The sequence below is a fragment of the Ruditapes philippinarum genome, unplaced genomic scaffold (genome assembly GCF_026571515.1).
Source record: "Ruditapes philippinarum isolate M1 unplaced genomic scaffold, ASM2657151v2 ctg10863_1_1_1_1, whole genome shotgun sequence".
Taxonomy (NCBI): Eukaryota; Metazoa; Mollusca; class Bivalvia; order Venerida; family Veneridae; genus Ruditapes; species Ruditapes philippinarum.
Window position 1 is genome coordinate 26,811 of NW_026866058.1, and position 15,574 is coordinate 42,384.

Here is a 15,574-nt window from a genome sequence, read left to right on the forward strand (position 1 = left end):
GAATGCTTGTCAATTAAATATTATATGATACAAATCTTGTTAAAATTATGTGATTTGTTTCAATAAAATTAAGATATTAGGACTCAGTAATGGATAGGTTTTGCGAAATATTTCAAGCTGATGCAAAACGAACATTTATTTTTCTTAAACGTTCTAGGCTTTAAAGCAGCATGCCTCCAAATTCATGATATTTTCTTGACAATTTTGAAAGCATAATATTGTCAAGTAACTTAAAGGAAGCAATTTACACATTATCAATGGCACCTGCAACCCTCGTTAATTACTAAAAACAGGTTACAATATACAAACAAAATTACCCTTACTGCGTTAGTAACGCAGACTTAGAAATATTGTAATAAAACTGAAAAATTAGTCATTAATCGCACAAAACATATACATTTTTACTTGAATCTTTTTACCTTTTTTTAAAATATTAGGTACATTTTTCTCAAGTTTGATTTTATTTACATACTTTGGCTCATCTGGAGGCATGCTGCTGTAAATGAACATGTTTCAAATTTCACAAGTGCATATGCTGATTGATTGTTTTTGTGATAAATGTAAGGAAATTTTAATAATCATGATGTTAAAATTGATTGTTAAGTAATTTTGTTCGAAATGTTGGAACATTACTGTAGATTGCGATTTTTCATCTTCGTTAATACAGACACGAAAAGAAAACATTAATTTTATATACATTTGGTAAAATTCAGCAATGTAACTTACATGCTATAGACTTAGTTGCCATTTTCTAAATTACAAGAAAAAAACTTTTACCTACTCGTAAGTATCCAAAAGAATAACAATTTTTGTAATGAATGAAACCATACCATTTTCCAATGAAAAGAATGACAATTAACGTATGAAATATCAAAAGTAAAAAGTGTTCAGCCTATGAATTATGAAGTACTGATTATATGTTATCTGAATCGTATGACTATATGTTGAATAAAATGTGTGTGTGTGTGTGTGTGTGTGTGTGTGTGTGTGTGTGTGTGTGTGTGTGGGTGGGTGTGTGTGTGTGTGTGTGTGTTCGTGCGTGTGTGTTGGTGTGTGTGTGTGTGTGTGTGCGTGCGTGTGTGTGTGTGTCTGTCTGTCTGTCTGTATGTACGTACGCAACATTCGGACTTAATGAATTCGCGAAAAAGTCAAATAGGCAAGTTTTTGCGAAATGCTAGTGACGAGAAAATATCCCAATCTACAGTATTTCACAAGTTCTGATTTTGACACTTCATGCATGAGAAGAAGTTGTAATTGTACCTTTATTATATTTTGGAAACCGTAATATTTCTGTACCACTTCAGGCATCGTCGTTTCGATTTTAAAAATAAATAAAAAAAAAACATCTATGTAAAATATCTTAATGTAATAATAAAATTCTTGCAATTAAGTTGATATTTCCACATTATAAAACCTTCCATTTCACGCATGCGCTTTCAGAAGGTTCGCATGGATCTATCATTTAGCCTGCCTTTTTATGTTGTCGAGTAAGCAATCTTTATACGACTATACCCCCGAATAAGAAGACACTTTTAAATAACCGTTATGTTCCTAGTGGGTTTACTACAGTTGAAATGTAGAGTGTCCTGCTAGGGCAAGTTAAAGGACCCTTCTTGGTATGTTATATTTCATTTCTATAGTCATGCCCCGCCTTTCTGTACTTTTATAGATAAAGTTGCAAGATTTTACATGCTCGCAAGAAACATTTCGCGCCATTAAATTTGTCTCATGCTTATACTTTCTCATACTTTAATCCTCGTGCAAATCAAAATGTAAAAATCTTGGCGATGATTAAGCTTAATTTTCGCATGTTTTTTGCCTGAACTTTAATCTATTGAAAGTACCAGTGCCTATAGTGAAAGTTCTTCGAAAGAGAATGTTAAATCTCGCTACTTATCTATTAACAAGAGCCAGTGCGCTCGAATGTTCTCAATGCTTGATAGTATAACAAGAGCCTGAATAATGTATCATTTTAAGTTCAAAGGGCCATAGTTCTGTCAAAATTCATATTTACAATAGCTCTTCTACTCTTCGAATAGTCGAGCGTAAACAAGAGATTTAGACAATCTTAAATCGTAACAGGGATATTTTAACTGCCTCAAACAGGACACTATAGAAACTGACTGAAAGTTGTAGCAATGAATCAAATCAATTGGATAGTCATTTCCAGGTGATTTTAGCATTGACGAAACTAACAATAGTTCGTTGAATGATACTAAAACTCTATCATATCTTTTTTGGTATATCGTATGGCATTATAAAAAACCAACAACATTAACATGACATTTACTGTCCCATCCCAACTCACGAAAAAATCATCGGCCATATCCAGCTGAACATTGTGTTAAGCTCAGCTTGTAAATAAGGAAACTTACAGTCCAAAACGTTATCTATTTATCCATTTAACATTGACGCAAAACATGTTCAAAGACGGTTTTAAATGCCATTGTTAGAAAAAGTAATAATTTCTTTGATACAGAAGCAGGTGACCAGATCACATTCAAAGTCATCCAGACACACATATAAAATGTACAAGTGGTTTAAAATTTGAAGAATTAAACTTTATACAAATAGAACATGCTGGTGACTGATCATCGAGATCAAAAATTATTATTATTTGTGTTACTTTTTTTTGTCCATGGACCCGATTTTTATCAATTAACCCATTCGATTTACAGCTAATTATAAATTCGGAACGAAGAAATCTTTCCTATTTTCTATTAGGTAAGTCATATATTGGTTTCCCCTTCGGTGATTTGCAGCATGTCATATTCATGAAAATGCGATCGGGAACAATTTCAGGCATCAGCAAGGGAATAAATTTATCTAGATATTATGTTATTTATCGTGGTCGAGGTGGAGATTTGAGAAAACAGAAATAGGTGTTTTTTATGAGGACATTATCGAAAACAAAACAAAAGAGGCAAGCATATAATATATTAAATTGTGCTTTAGTAACTTACTTTTTAACAAGAAGTTTTATTGCAAGAGTTGTTCATTTCAAGTAAAACAATGACTTATCTGGACAAACTATAATTGCTCCGCGCACACAGGCGAGGAGCTATTTGTGTTTATTTTTTTTGTCCATGGGATCCGATTTTTATCAATTAATCTCTTCGAAAAATAAATTCGGAAACAAGAATTTCTTTCGATTTCTATTACGTTAAGTCATATATTGGTTTCCCCTGCATGTCATATTTATGACTGAGAACTGGAACAAATTTCACGTATAAGAGCGGTATAAAAGAGAAAACAAAAAATAAACTTAAACTGGGTAATTTATTTCTTACATTTGTATCTTCTACAGGAAATTACTAATTATTTTATAGAAAATGGTGGGTTATTTTCTGCGATCTGGAGACCGCAGGGTATTGGTACGCGTTTAATTTTTGAGGCATGGAGGAGCACGTGACCTGTTTTCGGTACATGGAGGAGCATGTGATCTGTAAACCGTACATGATTGGTTAATTGACCTTTTCGAAAACCTAGCTAAATACCGTTTGCCGGTAGGTTACGGATTTACCTGTAAACACTTTCAATATGATCTACGTAAATAACCGAGGTATATCGAGTGAAAAAAATGCGAGTTGCTTCCCTTATCTTATCGCTTATGCTAAAACAATACAAAACAAGCTGTTTTTAAACCGCTAGTTTGTTGTGATTAAATGTCCGATTTTAAAATGTAATACACCAATAGAAAGCTTTGGATCTTAGCTTCGTCACTGTATAAAATTCAACACATCTTTGGACTTCAAAGTATTTTAAACAACTGTCAAACCTACCTTATGTCAGACCATTTTACATACGATTTATACAGTGAGATACGCAATCCGTTATCTTTACTCGAAATTCTACTGATATGAATAACCAGTTGTCTGCTAGTTCTGAAAGTGTTTATCGGTGTTTATTTCTAATTTTCTATAATTATTTTACCGTTAGAGTTTGAAAAAAACTTTAATGATATGTTTGAAAATTATCAATGTTTCTTTAATATCTATCTCAAACTTTACAAACAATAAATTGTTATACTGAAAATCTACAAAATTAAAATATTCGTAGTGGCATCAGCTATAATAGGTAGAGATATTTTCTGCGTAAACTTGTGTGTTTAATTTATTTATTTTTTGCTCGGAATTATTCATAAAATGAAGGCCTATTTAATCATTTTTCTTAAAAAGAAATAATTGTTTTATGCTCGACCTTCTCAGGTCTTCAACGGTTACCAGTTTCCAAAGACCTTCTTCTATGGTGATCGTTTATTCAACTTTATCCTATTCATCCCCCCCCCCCCCCAATAATGTTGAAAATAGTTAAAAGACATATCTTTATATATATCATTAAAATGTTCACCGCAGGAAACCATTTTACTTGTATGTATTTTGTGCTGTACATGAAACTTAAAGCTATAAATAGATATGGCCTTAACATTGTGAAAGTCCAAAAATATATTTATTGGCGTCCGCGCCGAAGCGCGGCGCCTTTTATGGAATTAAATCAGATTTTGTGAAAGGGCGACAGCAACTTCTCGAGCCTTTTAGTCGGTCATAATAAAAGCCGATCATTCCGATCGTAATGAAGGTGCTTGATTATTAATTAAAAATGAAATGTTGCGATATGTTCAATGAACAGCGAACTGGAACATTTCGCAATGCAAACATTTTCAAATGAAATAAACCTTTTCCGTCAATAAATCGCGCTCTTCGGGGGTTTCTTATTTATCATTTTGTAGTACGCAGTGGGTTATTATGGTATGTTATTGTTGTACATGAATCCGAAAGATGTAAATAGAATGATGAGTTGATGACCTAAAAATAACAATCTATTTATAGAGGAATGTACTCCTATCGGTAATTCCCGGTCTATTTTGACCAGGATTTACTAGTGACCGGCGAATAGTATCACACGTTAATTGTCCTGTCTCTCCCGGTTTTGGAGTTGATATATGACATCGTTACAGTACAGAACAGATTTTTTACAGATAAATAAGCTTTTTCTCCAAAATTAATGTTTGTCACTTAGTTTGGTTACACTAATTAATAAACACAGATCAATTCTCAAATTTATTGATTATTGTTTATACATAAACATACAATTCGAAAAAACAACAACAACAACAATAGCATGTTTCATTTTATCTATATGAGATAAAAACAATAAACATGTACAATAATTGAATTCTTAAAATATATTTTACAATTTTAATAATAAGGGATTAGTAAACGTAAAAAGTCAGTATTAAAATAGCACATAAAACACACAAAAAAAAGAAAAGAAAAGAAAACAATATTCATAAAATCTGTATTTTTTTTAATTAAAATAGATATTACAATTATTGTATAATAAACAATTATGCTCAACATGATCAACATGGTAATATAACCAGTATCATATTTTTACTAAGTGTAAACAGATACCTTAAGAGGGGCTCTTGTCGTATAACGGAGAAAGAACTCACGGATGTTACATACTTTTAATATACAAATACAAACACACAAGTGAACGAGTGGAATACCAAAGCTGAACTCCCCTCTCACATTTGAGAATAGTATATATAAAGACAACCTGTCATAAGGACATTTTATAATGTATCTAAATACACACGTTTTAGAGTTACATATATTAATCATCTTGACATAAGATCAGTTCGCTTGTATCCTGAACTATAATACTCATAAATCATGTCATGTTCCATAGTGCACATTATGAAATAAAAACCTTAATATATGTATATACATGTTGACTTGTCATTCTTTTTGAATATAGCGTGTATGACTAATTAGCCTGTGCAATCAGCTATACGACAAATATCCTCCTTTTCTTACATAAAAAAATATTTAAAAAAAAAAGTATTAAACAAGGTATTATTTAATATCAAACATTTCAAACTCGTTCTAACAAATTAAAAAAAAATCTAAAATCTAAAATCAACTTGACATCTGTTTTACCCTTAAGGTAATATCCGGTCAGAGATGTCCGGTCAGAGATGTTATCTTATTTTGAAAAGAAAAAATCACCTCAGGTCATATCATCTCTGATTGGTCAATTGAATATCGTGTGTAACCTTTTCATGTTTGAATTCATTTTAATAGAAAAATTTGGATAGATACAATGTAGCACAGGTAAGTTTACTTTTGATATTAGTTTTAAAAGTTTAGAATAAGTAAAATAATAATTATTGTTAAATGTTCGATTAATCTTTATGGAAAAAAATACAAAAATAATATGTTAAAGTGACATAAGGTAAATATTATAGCTTTATAAGTTTTTCAATAAATATTAAATTTCCTTTATTTCATCATAAAAAAAGAAAAAAAAAGTTAATTTCTAGAGATCAAGAAAACATAAAAAACAAACAAATAAGTTAACAATTTTCAAAGAACAAATTATTTTAAGAATATTAATTAGAAAAAACTTTAAGGTATAAAATTTAACAGAATTATATGTATGATAAGAGTAAAAAAGATATTTATATACGAACAAGTTTAAAAAAATATTATAAACAATTGATAATTGATAAAATGTCCAGGTGTTTCATTTCCTGTAAAATGTGTATTGTGCATGCGCATTGAACACTTCCTGTGACACGTATATTTTTTGTAACAGGTACTTGCTGACATCAGTATGGCTTGGTCTTCGTAACGTTTCGGGAATTTCAAATCGTTGGTATGTAGCTTTTTCAAGTATAATTTTAAATCGACACTCATAATTGTTCATAAATGTTTGATGTTCTTGAAGATTCTTTTAAATTTGTATATATGTATTTGATATGTGTAAACGTGGACTTTATACACAAGTTGATAAAGTTATATTCGAATATTTATTGGCACATCTGTAAACGCTGTTCTTGTTTCGTCGTTGTAAAAAGAATGTCTTGTATTGAACAATACAACAAAGTAATGATAGATCTATAATTCTTCATTTATGTAGCAATGTTTTTGAGTAAAAGATAATAAAATTAACAGTTTGCTGTTGCACAATTCTCGAAAATGTTTATGTGATATTTATTTTGGATATCTCTGTCGCGCACAAATAATTATTTTGATAAGAAGTTGTCATCAGTATTTCTCTGGGTTTTTGTTTTTAAGTTTATATAACACATAGAAAAACACATTCTATTGATAAACGGAAGTTTTCGGCTTCTCTGGTTGAAGACAGGAACAAAAGTTTATTTGATTCCACAATTTTGTTGTTGTTGTTTTTGTTGTTGACGGCTGTAACAGCATAGTTATGTATTTGAAACATCGTAGACGTTTATTTCATACAATTTTACATCGAAGAAGGTGTTTATGATTATATCTGTATGGTTTTTACATCGAAGAAGGTGTTTATGGTTATATTTGCATGGTTTTACATCGAAGAAGGTGTTTATGGTTATATCTGCATGGTTTTGCATCGTAGAGGCTGACTGTAATATTTCTAGTCAGGCGGTGTTTTACTGTACCGGCGAATTCGCTCGCACCTCTCTGTCTTGGCTGGACGACAAGTGATCGTTAGACCAATATTTTGCATTTTCGTCCGTTGTCAGATCGGTTAATAGATATTATATACAATAAACATAATTTTGATTTTTTCAGATATTTGAACAACAAGACAACTGTCATAAAATGCATAGGATAAGAATTCCAATGAAAGATGTTCTCTAGTGTAAGTATCTTATTTATGTAATACTTGATATTTAAAAACATTTTACTTTTCATATTGAATTTTTTTTAGACATATTTTGTTAGTTTTTAACTAAGCTATTAACTTTAGTTTTTTTTTTTGACAATAAGACTTATCCCAATTTAATCTTTATTTAATGATTGTGCGTTGACAGTTGAAACATGTATGTATACACGTGTTATTCTAATATGAAATAAAGTAAATAATCAATTTGAAACTCATGATTAAGTGCTGTCATTTACTTTGAAATGCATTTTAATTAACCGATCTATTGATAAACATATAGCGAATAACGATCATTTCAAGCAATAATAAAAAAAATCTAAGATATATAGTTCTAATAAAAACAACTTGAAAATTAATGTAAATGAATACAACCACCAAAAATATAAAAATATATGGTTAAATAATGTTATTTTCTGTTTTGTTTTATATTGTTTTCTTTTAACATATATATTTTCTTCTTTCCATAATTACTATTTACAATGCCTGAGGTCAATTTACTGAAAATTAGTATAGCATGTAACACGGAATATAACGTTCTATAACAATTCAGCTAATCCTTGTAAAATCATTTTAAAACTTGATTTCGACCCTTTATCTTTACTTTGTAACTTTGTGTTTACCTTACCAGATACTTTATATCGAGGTTTTACAATACTTTTCTTTTTACTAGAAATAGAGTTTATAAACATTTCATTATCCGAATCATTATCATCAGCCATTGAATCTGACTGAATAGCATTATATGCTGCTTGTGACTGAGGATTGCTATTTACTTGTATGGAATTTGAGTCTGATAATTCTGAATCAGTCTGCGATTGCATTTCTTCTGAATGTGCATTACTTTGAGTATTGTCATTATTTGAAATTTGTTGTTGTTGTCGAAGATGTTTCTGTAATTCAGCTAATGGAATATCATCTTCACTATCAGAATTTGACCTTTCTTTTCTTACATTCTTAGCAACTTGGGGTAATACTGATTCTGGTATTTCTGAAGCATCATCAGTATCGCTATTTTCAGGTGTAACTACAAATGTGGCATTTCTTTTTGGTCGGCCAGTATCATCTGCTTTTGGTATTGACCAGTCATTAATATTTGCAAGCCTAATTTGTTCTGCATGGACTTTAACTGTTGAATTGTCAAATTGATTTTTTATTATATAAGTTAATGGTGACCTTTTCTCCATAATTCTATAAAATGGCTTCCAATTCACATCTAGTTTGCTTCTCTTACGAAAATTCTTATAAAATACGGGATCGCCTATTTCAAATTTGATATCTTTTGCGGTCTTATCTGCATAGCTAGCTTGTTCTCGTTTTGCTTTTTTAAGGTTCTTATAAACAGATAGAAAAGTATTATGTTGTTCTTGTAATGCAATTTTGTGATACTCTTCGCCATGATAGCGCTGCCTTGGTTGTAGCAACAGGTCGACCGGGAGAATTGCATCACGGTTATATAACAAATAAAATGGACTATGCTTCGAAGTCCTAGAGACATTGAATCTAAGTGCGGCTAGTGTCATGTTAAGATGAATATCCCATTGTTTGAGATTTCCCTGGATTCTTTTAGCTAAGATATCATGTATGACATGGTGAGAACGTTCATTTTTCGCGTTTCCGGCAGCATGATAGGTAGTTGTACGCACGTGATCAATTCTTAACTCTTTAAGTGTTTCTTTGAAAGCATTACTTGTGAATTCTGATCCATTGTCAGTGACAATTTGTAATGGACATGCGTATCTAGGGTAAATTTCTTCTAAAAGTAAATGTATAATTGTATCAGTACTTTTGTCAGCAGTAGGAAAACACTCGGGATAACCACTGTAAAGGTCAATAAAACAAATAATGTAGCGGTTACCACTCATTGTTTTCTCATAGGGCCCAATAACGTCGATACTCATGGTCTGGAATGAATACATTGGTACTCTTGTTTCGCCCATAGGTGCTTTTATTTTTGTAAGATTACGTGACTGACAATCAACACATTTAGAAACATATTCATACAATTCTTTGAACATATTTGGCCAAAAATATTTTTGTTTTATTGTTGTAAATAACCTTTGTGTTCCTGGGTGACCATTATTTAAATGATATTGAGTAATGACAAGGTGTATTAAGTGTTGCGGAACAAACAATCTAAGATTAGGATTATCATCTACATTAGACAGATAATAAAGAACTTGGTCAATTTCTAAATATTTGCTCTGCACTGATTTAGTTGGCTGTCCGTGACGTAGTAATATTTTTAGTTCAAGAATAGTTTGATCTTTATCTTGCTCTGAGGCCATATTTAATTTTTCGAATTGTTTAATATCTTCTACAATTGGCTCTTGAAATTGGTATTCTTTGTTGGCTATTTCTTTGGCATTAAAGTGTGTAGAATCAAAAGCATTTACTTCATAGCTTTCATTAGTTTTCACAGCATGTACATTATTATTATTTGAATTATAACTTGAATTTGAGACTGTTATTTCGAAGGCATTGTCATTTATATCAGGCTTATAAAGTTCAATATCGGACTTGTTAGCATTTTTATCATCAGCTGGAGGTCTAGAAAAGAAATCGGCAATTAAATTTAATTTTCCTGGCAAATATTCAATTTTACAGTTATAGGCAGAAATATTTAAAGCCCAAAGCTGAATTCTTTTGTTTTGCATAGGTGCTTCTAGAAGATATTTTAAAGGTTTATGGTCTGTAAATATAGTAAACTCTGCATTATGTAAATAAACATCTAATTTTTGTAACGCATAATGAATACTGAATGCTTCTTTTTCTATGGTACTGTACTTTCTTTGAGATTCACTTAATTTATGAGATAAGAAGTATATAGGTTTTTCAATACCAGATTTGTCACATTTCTGACTTAAACATGCTCCGACCACTAAATCTGAGGAGTCCGTGTATAGAATATAAGGCTTATTTGGGTCTGGGAATGCTAAAAGTGGAATACGTGTTAACATTTTCTTTAATTGTTCAAAACTTTCTTGACATTCTTTTGTCCATTTAAACAAAACACGTTTTCTTGTAAGATTTGATTAGAGGTTCAACAATTTTAGAATATTTAGGGCAAAATCTTCTATAAAAACCAGCAGCACCAAGTAAAGATCTGACATCTTTAACACATTTTGGTACCGGAAGTGACCTAATAGCTTTTACTTTTTCTGGGTCTGGTTTTATACCTTCATGATCAATTATAAAACCAAGGTACTTTGTTTGTTGCTGAATAAAACTGCACTTTTTCAGTTTAAGTTTTAATTTATGCTCTTTTAGCTTTGAAAATACTGTCTGTATATGTGATAAATGTTCATTTAATGACTTAGAAAATATTAGAATGTCGTCAAGATAACTGACAGCAAATGCCTCTAAACCTTGTAAGACATGTGACATGAGTTCTTGGAAAACTCCAGGGGCAGAAACTAGGCCAAAAGGTGTTACGTTGAACTCGAACAAGCCTCGGAATGTCGTAAAAGCCGTTTTTTCCTTGTCTGATTCATGCACGGGTATCTGCCAAAACCCTGAGTGCATGTCTAGTGTTGTAAAATATTTTGAAGACCCTAGTAGTGTTAAAATATCGTCAATTAATGGGAGAGGATATGATGTTGGCTTTGTAATTTTATTCAATTGTCTAAAATCAACACAAAACCGTTTACTGCCGTCACGTTTTCCGACAATAACAACAGGAAATGAATAAGGGCTATGACTTCTTCTTATAATATTAGCATCTAACATCTCATCGATTGCGTCACTCATAAATTTTCTATTGTTTAAAGGTGTGCGATATGGGCTTAATTTGATTGGAGGATGATTACCTGTTGGTATTTTCATGGTTACAGTATCTGTCTGTGATAATTCAGAATCTTTATTTGCGAAAATATTTTTATTTTTCCTTAATAAGTCTCTAACAATATTAAAATGCTCTGAAGGTGTATGAATATCACGTTCGAAATCGTTGTTAAGAGGGGAAGTTGTTTGAAGAGCCTCTCTGACCGAGTTAATGCTCTCAACTTCTGAAACTTTAGCAACTACTGAATCTCGTTTCAATCTTATAGCTTTATGTGTATTATTGACAATCATAATAGGAAATCTTCTATCAGCCGAAAGTTTCATAACAGAATTTGTTATCATAAGACCTGGTTCAGAAGCAATCATTCCAGTTTCTATACTTTTTAATTCATATAATTTATCATTTTCCAAGCCTGGATTTTGTTTTAACTTAGCAGTGCACACATTAACTGTTTGAGGTTTCAGAATAACATCCTGTTTTAATCTAACAATTGATGCAATATGAATATCTTCTTCGAGGGGTACATATGTATTATTAACTCTTAAGCAGCCTAAATCAAAATATAATCTAACGCCATTTTGTGTTAACCAATCACGGCCTAAAATAATATTTCTATTCATTTTAGAAACAACATAGAATTTTTGAGTTGTTTCTGTTTTCCCTATTTGAAAATTAAGATTTATATAACCATCTATATGTAAATAATTTCCGTCAACTGAACATAAATTTATTTTCTGTTTTATAAGTTTAGGGGGATTCTTCAATTTTCTATATATTCTGCGATGCAGAAGACAAACTTCAGCACCTGAATCTACTAACGATCTGTATTTATAGTTTTCTATTTTAATCAAACACGAATTAGGGCTTCCAGCTAATGCTATACTAAATTTTGGTATTTTATCGTTCCTGTCAATGACCCCTTTGTGACAGGAACTTGCTAGTTTTCCTGAAAATTTATTTTGTTTCTGTCGTAAAAATTTTGTTTACGACATTCACGCATAATATGACCAAAATTATTACATTTCCAGCACTTAATCTTTGATTTCAAACTATTATTGCTATTATTTTTCCTAAATCGTGAAAAATTTTGTCGGTGAAATACAGAATATATTTCATTTTTCCTAAATCTACAATTACGCACATGGTGACCTGGTCTCTTACAGTACACGCAAAAATTTCTTGTATAATATTTATTAGAATTATTTGCTCTGTAATTATTGTATTTTGCATGATTTTGAGAATTAGAAAATTTTACTCTGGCAGAAAATCTAGCTCTGAAATTCTGTTCATTCATTGCGCAAGTAATTGCTTCTTGTAAAGTTTTTGGCTTTTCTCTCATAAGTTTAAGTTTTAAATAATTATGCGCTAAATTATCCGTAAACAATTCTACTAACTGAAGTTCAATTAAACTATTATCTCCTAGTTTATAATTTTCATAAGCGGTTTCAGCACAATTAATAAATTTTTCCCCAAAAATTTGAACACTTTCTCCCAAATCTTGTTTTAAATTTCTCAAAAGATAAAATTCGTGATGTAAATCTTTAATTTCCCCAAATCTAGTACTTATTTCTTCTTTTAATTGTTTCCACGAATTACGAGGATTATCACGCAAATATCTACATATAAAATCGCTTACAGTCCCTTTACTTGATTGAAATGCGACTAATTTTATTTTATTATCATCCAAACCTTTTAAAATAGCATATTTTTCTATAGATTTTATCCAGTCATTAAAATATTTAGAATTTCCATCAAAATTTTGTACTATTTCTGATAAACCCTGTGTACCTATGACAGTTGAAATATTGTCGAATCTATCCGACAAATTTTCAAAAATTGTAGCTATTTCTTGATCTGACATCTTCAAAATTAGCAAATTACAGGTATATAAACGATCACTCACCTTTAATTTTCTATTTCAGGTACTTCGTTGTGTCCCGCTGTCCAAAATCGTCGCTTCGACATCGCTGGTCTTAGGCGCCAAATCAACCGTTGTCGTATAACGGAGAAAGAACTCACGGATGTTACATACTTTTAATATACAAATACAAACACACATGTGAACGAGTTGAATACCAAAACTGAACTCCTCTCCCTGGACATTTGAGAATAGTATATATAAAGACAACCTGTCATAAGGACATTTTATAATGTATCTAAATACACACGTTTTAGAGTTACATATATTAATCATCTTGACATAAGAACAGTTCGCTTGTATCCTGAACTATAATACTCATAAATCATGTCATGTTCCATAGTGCACATTATGAAATAAAAACCTTAATATATGTATATACATGTTGACTTGTCATTCTTTTTGAATATAGCGTGTATGACTAATTAGCCTGTGCAATCAGCTATACGACACTCTTCGCTAATAGCGATTTACATGTATATCCGTTGCTATTAATAATCACGATCATAAAGAAATAACAAGTACTTTTATATTCTAATCTCTAGCATGCCAATCAAAGTTCATAATGAACAATGTCTTTCGTCCGTTCATTCATAAGTGATATACAATTCTGGTAAAAACCAATTAACCATTGAAAAGATTATAAGAATATCTTGTCATCATATGTCTACTAATTCATCTTCACCTGCTGCATTTCTTGCTTGGACGCCTTTTGATGCTTTGCATCAATGCTTTTCTTGTAGGAGTAGTATAACGGCTATGGTAATAAATAAGTTGTGATTAATGCTTCGGAGGGATCACTAAATTTCCAGTTTTTTAGCTCGATGATACGAAGTATACGGAGAGCTGTCCTACTCGCCCCGGCGTCGGCGTCCAGATTTCAGATTAAAATTTTAGTGCAGTAAAATATTTTTTACCATAACTTTTTAATCTCTTAAGATATCAACTTTAAATATATGTTCCTCATAATAAACCACATCTTATGTGACAAGGTTCATAACTCTAGCTACAATATTTTCAGATTTTTCACCTTGAACTTACAATTTTCCTTAATATATATATATATTACTGTTATTTCTTTATTTCATAAGGGATCAACTTCATACTTTAAATATATATTCCTTATAATCAACCACATCTTATGTGACAAGGTTCATAACTCTAGCTACAATATTTTCAGATTTTTCACCTTGAACTTACAATTTTCCTTAATATATATATATATTACTGTTATTTCTTTATTTCATAAGGGATCAACTTCATACTTTAAATATATATTCCTTATAATCAACCACATCTTATGTGACAAGGTTCATAACTCTAGCACCAATATTTTCAGATTTATCTCCCCTTGAACTTAGAATTTTACTTAAAAATATTTTTTTTACTGTTACTTCTTTATTTCTGAAGGGATCCACATCATACTTCAAATATGTGTTCCTTATCATCAACCACATCTTATGTGACAAGGTTAACATTTAGCACCAATATTTTCAGACTTTTCTCCTTGAACTTACAATTTTCCTTAAAAAATATTTTTTTTACTGTTATTTCTTTATTTCATAAGGGATCAACTTCATACTTCAAATTTATGTTCCTTATCATCAACTGCATCTTATGTGACATGGTTTATAACTCTAGCACCAATATTTTCAGATTTATCCTCCCATGGACATACATTGTTTTACTTGAAAAATGTTGTTTTTTTTACTATAACTTCTTTAGTTTTAAAGGTATCTACCATAAACTTCAAATACATATTCCTCATCATAAATTACATCTTATGTGACAAGGTTCATAACTATTGAAGCAATATTTTCAGATTTAGCTCCCTTTGAACTTAGGACTTTTTTAAAGAAATGTTATAACTTCTTTACTATTTAAGATAACATACTTCAAACTTCAAATATATATTTCTTATCATTACACACATGTGTGTGACAAGGTTCATAACTCTAGCGTGACTATATTAATTATTCCCCCTTGAACTTGGAATTTATGTTAACAGATGTTATTATTTTACTAAAACTTGATACATTATTATACCTAACTGATTTTTCATAAAGGTTTGTCGTCCTTACTGCGTCCAGTATTTCATAAGTCGAACTTCGTTGTCCTGTGACAACTCTTGTTATACTTCACAACAGCAGGTGTCAAATGCCGTGTGGCAGCTGTTTAAAGTTGCCCTGTACCTTACTTCAGTGTTG

At 30.8% G+C, this 15,574-nt stretch overlaps 1 long non-coding RNA gene across 1 annotated transcript; it reads left to right on the forward strand.

The window, feature by feature from the left end:
* Positions 1-5,465: 5,465 nt before the first annotated feature.
* Positions 5,466-13,787, forward strand: LOC132731135 (uncharacterized). The gene is made up of 3 exons (XR_009625838.1): positions 5,466-6,663; positions 7,575-7,644; positions 13,372-13,787. It is a non-coding gene; the product is annotated as an uncharacterized LOC132731135 (long non-coding RNA).
* The last annotated feature ends 1,787 nt before the right edge of the window (positions 13,788-15,574 follow it).